We start from the raw sequence: 5,540 nt of genomic DNA on the forward strand, positions 1-5,540 counted from the left end.
GGTTACAGAGCGATTACGCAAATAGCGTTATTGGCTTAGCACAAAAGTGTATGAGCCAATTCTGTTTCTGTAATTCTGTTGTGTAACAGATGTTTGTAATTAGAAGATTATTTGTTTGTAATATGCTGAAGATTTGAGGCGTCATCCTTTGACCTCTTTTGGGATTTAGTCCACAACCCTCGATCCAGTTCAGTACAGGTACAGGCTAAATATGTACATCGAGTCTTTATTACCTCATATTAATAATTTTATTATAAATTATGTACCAAAATTATATACATTTATTTAATAATTAGATTAAATAAAACAATTAGGTATTTGTACCTTAAAGTGTTCACTTGGAAAGTCGTGGAAATTAATGTAAAGTTCTATAATCAATGTAAAGGTTTATAGATATGTTCAGTTCTAAAAAGAATCTGCTAGATACTTTTTAATAATACTTATATATATATATATATATACAGGGCTCGAATTGAGGGGCGATGCGCGGGGATGGCATCCCCCTGGTCGAAAAAAAATGACAAAAAGCATCCCTTTGTAAAACCACCATCCCCTTTGGATTATTAATTTTGTGTATCACGTAATTCTCTACTTATGATCATTTATGAACTAAATAACGGTGATTGGCCAATCAGAACTCAGAACTGTAACAAGCTGCGCAGAAGCAATTTTCGCGCAAAATGGTTCAAGCGCAACTTTTGAAATTCTTTTAAAAGAAGACGGAAGCTATGATTTTTCCTTGATTAGAATTTAAAGACATTCTCCTGACATAATTTAAGTGTGACTGTAGGAGAGCTGACATTATGAGAGAGAGAGAGAGAGAGAGAGAGAGAGAGAGAAAAAACACATCTTGAGAGTACAAAAGCATTCACTGCGCGATGAAGCCAATTAGAATATAATTAGAATGCCCTTAGAATTCCAGCAATAAAACAAAAAATACCATGTATGAGTTTTTACGTTTCTATATTCATTGTACAAGCACTTTTCTGTAGATCAGCACACGTGCGCGAGGCCACAAGCACAAATGTGCTATTAGTTTTATACAATAGCCTAGTGCATAGCAACACAGCGTTTTATTCCGTGAATGAATCAGTTTTTGAACGAATCGAGTGAGTCAGTGATTCAACGGTCCATTCAGATGTGCTGCGTCCCAATGTGCATAATATCCATCCTAAATTCTATGTGATATTAGTAATTTTCAATACTATTTAGGGCAGATAGGGTGGATAGTATACACATTGGGATGCAGAAATGGTCTAATTTCTTTCGTTTCTATTGAATCAGCCGTTTTGAAGAATCGTTTGATATGAATGATTCAGTAAGTAATTGATTGAAACCGATTAACCGATTTTGACTTGCTGCCACCTACTGGCGGTTTTATTGTCATATTTATTAATCCATGACAGGCCTAAATCAGCCAAGGTGCCAGCACAAAAACACATTCAGCAAAATATTGTTTAATTATAAATATTGACCAAAATTCCTCTATTTCAGGCCCCAGAAGGGAAAAAAAACGTATAAATAATAGTTCATTTAGTAAGGCTAATGTTTCATTAAATGAACTATTATAATGTATTTTATATCACTTATGGCAAATTATGGGTAATGTCCAATTCAAATATGATAAAACTTGCCGGTTCTGGATGCTGATTGGTAAAAAAACATTTTAAAAAATAAAGAATCGTATGACCTCAGAAGAATTAATATTGCATAGATTATTTTTATTGGATTTTTCTGTCCTGTCTGAAGCTCGATAAGCGCCACCGTCCACATGTTTTACAGAAACGATTTGTATCATCATTCCTCCTTTTATGTCCAACTGAAAACAAGGATAGGTTATTTCCATACGACATAGCGGTTTGTAACGACACGATGGTGAGAAATTAATGACTATCCCTTTAATTGTGCATCACTAGTCAATTTAGCGTCTGATGCAGGAATACATCGACTGCCTGGAAAAGAGGGTGAAATGGAATAGTGGTCCAGACACAAATGACCCGTGAGAATTGAGTTTAGGCACCGCAGAGCCAGCGATACCATTACCCAGAATGCATTACAGTCCTCTGGAGTCTCTGTGCTGAGATTTCAGACAAAATAAATGTGTGGAAGCGATAGCAGGCCTCCTTAATTCAGATATAGGTACTACGCGTGATAAGTGTTTGGCGTCCTTATAAGCACCCAGATGTTTTTCAGCTCATTTGTTGTTGAAGAGTCACAGTTGCCACATTTCTAATATGAAGACTGATGGGCTTTTTCTGGCAGCTGTACAGCATGTTCATGGTATGTATCTATGTTGTAACCTGAGGTTTCAACTTCACCTCCATCTGTCACTTTCTACCAGCATCTCTTCTGTCCATCTGTTGATGGTTTCTGTAAAGATCCTCTTCATCTATAATCACCTCTGCCCAGTTATTTGTACTCTCAGTTGTATTTTTTTAGTTTATTTTACATTTAAAAGACATTTACATTAAACATATTTGTACAATTAAAAGGCTAGTTCACCCCAAAACGAAAATTATGTCACCATTTACTTACTTCATGTTATTCCAAGCCTGTATGACATTATTTCTTCTGCAGAACACAAAAGAAGATATTTTGAAGAATGTTGGTAACCGAACAGTTCCGAGTCCCATTGACTTCCAAAATATAGACAGAAAATACTATGGAAGTCAGTGAGGCCTGAAACTGTTTTAGGATGGTGTTTTTAATTAAACTTTTTATACAAAGGATGATTAGTGACCATAATAATGCAGAATATTAAATATATTGTTAATTTTACATCATAACACTACTTGCATTTAAAATTTCCCAAAAAAATACTCTGTTTATTTACAGGCCTGAATGACATTTTGAATTCCAGATTTTCAATGTGGTCTCAAAAGTTCTGCACATCACCCCACTGTATATATATTTAGTTTGAAATAAAAACAATAGCTGTCTATGGTATGTATGTTAACTGAAATGAGGCTGATATTCTCTACACATTCCTTTCTAAATTTGCACAGTTATCCATAGAGCACAGTATATGAAAATAATGTGAGATTACCAGTATTATGACATACAAAAGCTGCCAATAATAAGAAAATCAAGTTTAATACAGCTATTGTCCATCATCAAAATAGAAAACAAAGTCTATCCAAATTGTTGTATTTATTTGTACAATGAAACAAATGATAAGTTAGCTGTCAGATGCCAACACTCTGTGATAGTTATTGTTTAATTTATGTTAATGGAAATTATTATCTTCAGTTTCAATAAGGCAAAATAATGCAGTTCAGTAACTAGATTATGTACAAGAGGCACAACCAGTAAAAATGATGCACCCATTATTAAAATAATAAAATGGTAAACAGTGACCACTGCAGCTTAACATGCTGTATGATAAATTAATATTTGATTGATTGATCTCTGCCTTTACACCAGTATCTTGCTGGATTTCTGGCTGTGTTCGGAATTGCATACTACAGCATGTGGCTCTATATGATTAGTCACATGGCATTTATGGCTTAAAATACAAAAAGGCCATAACTGAGAGCCCATGAGCAAACACATGTTGTGTACTTCCAGGGCTGTGTGTGCCTGCTGAGCCATTGAGATAACTGAGAAATGCTCAATGAAAGCAGGTATAATTCATTGAAATTGACATTTTAGCACAACATTAGATTAGAAATAGTAACTTTTTTTTTTAATTAAGGCAAGGCACTACAGGCAAAATGCTTTTTATGCAATAGTCAATTATGAGATTTTGGGCTATTTTGCTTCCAAAACATCCAAAATAGACATTTAAGCATTTATGAATTTAAGCTTTTATGATTTGCTTTATGATTTGCAACTTAAACGTTTTAAGGCAACCAGCTTCAGCAGATGTTTGAGTTTTCTCAACTTGTTTTCAGTTTATACAACAAAAAGTTGAGAAAAATCAAAAATCTGCTGAAGCTGGTTGCCTTAAAACGTTTAAGTTTTCTCAACTTTTTATTTTTTACAGTGTGTATATATTTTATTCCTAAAAATATGATAAAAGTTGATTTTCTTTCTGCCTGTTGACGGTATTTTCTAATTTATGGAGTGATAAAATAGGATAAATGTTCAGTATAAACCTTAATAATTTTAAACTTGGCTTTATCCAATGTTCACATTTCTGTTAAGCAAAGCATAACATTTCATAAAATTTGTTATACAACGCATTTGTCTTTAATTAACTGGGAAAAGTATGGTGATTTGTTCAATTTTGTACTCAATTATTCACCTGTATTGTCTTGCCTTAAACGTGACACAACTGCTTGCAATGTTTTCCATTCCTTACTTCATACGGTTACAAATAAATAATGGTATACAGTAGGTTAGTACTTTATTCCGTACACAGCCCATGTGTTTCCACTGCTGTGTTGTTGCTGACCTTGTTGATGCTTTTGATATAGAAAATAAAGCAGAACTCGGAGCCATAACAGGACGTTGCTGTTCAACATGGAGAGATGTACAATACATGCATGTGTCGATCACGCATAACAGACCGATGTAGTATATTCATAATTGCAAGACAGAAAATAAATGCGTTCAGATTGGCACAATGTGTAAATCACAGCAACTTAAAGAGTCTTTGTTTGGGGGGCACACGATGGTTAAAGGTGAAGTATGTAATAAATGTGACATTAGAATAAAATAAGCTAAGAAACTTCCTATTCCTTCGATTCTTGTCTTAAGATTTGAATTCCCAAGTGAAATTAAGTGGTTACAAAACCAGGAGAAGGAAGTCTTGAAATCAGTATTTCTTGGCATTAAATGTTGCGTGCACTGCAAAAAAAATTACGTTCCTCCTGATTATTTTAGTCTTGTTTTCCATGAAAATATCTGAATATTCTTAAAACAAGATGCATTTACTTAAGATGTAAAATGAAGGTATGCAGTCTGGTTTTGTGAGAAATTGGAAGTTTATGCTTAAAAAAAGAAAAAAAAATCTAATAATGGGGTATAATGTTTTTCTCTTTGAATTAAAACTATTTTTCCACTCACTTCATTTGTGCCCAGGTTACCACTCTCCCCATTGGTCAAACAAACAGAAAGTCCTGCCCCATTGGTTAAGGCTGTTGCTATATCAGGCTGGGCAGGATGCTCTAACAAACAGAGCCACAGTTTTTACATTTATTTAGAAAATCAACCTACAATCTCTGCATATTAGACTGGATATTAGACTGGATTGAGAAAAATTACACACTTCACCTTTAATGACCTTTAATTACAAGACCTTGACATCAGTATCATGTAGAAAATCAAGTGTCTCTTCAGGGTGAGTCATGATGAGCCATGAGCAATTTCCACTAATGCATATTCAAAGTATCCACTGTCCATTTACTCAGTCAGTTTCTTTTTTTTTTTTTTTTTTTTTTAAATGCATGGACACAATCTTACACCTCCAGTGGATTAAACCGTAGGCCTTCACAACAAACACCGGAAACCTTCATACTGCGCACCACAGATGTTCCTCCTCAAACAGCCCGCGTCCAGAAGTATGTCTTTTCCATGCAGGTCCGATCAGGATGCTG

This window comes from Barbus barbus, assembly GCF_936440315.1.
Source record: "Barbus barbus genome assembly, chromosome: 21".
Classification (NCBI taxonomy): Eukaryota; Metazoa; Chordata; class Actinopteri; order Cypriniformes; family Cyprinidae; genus Barbus; species Barbus barbus.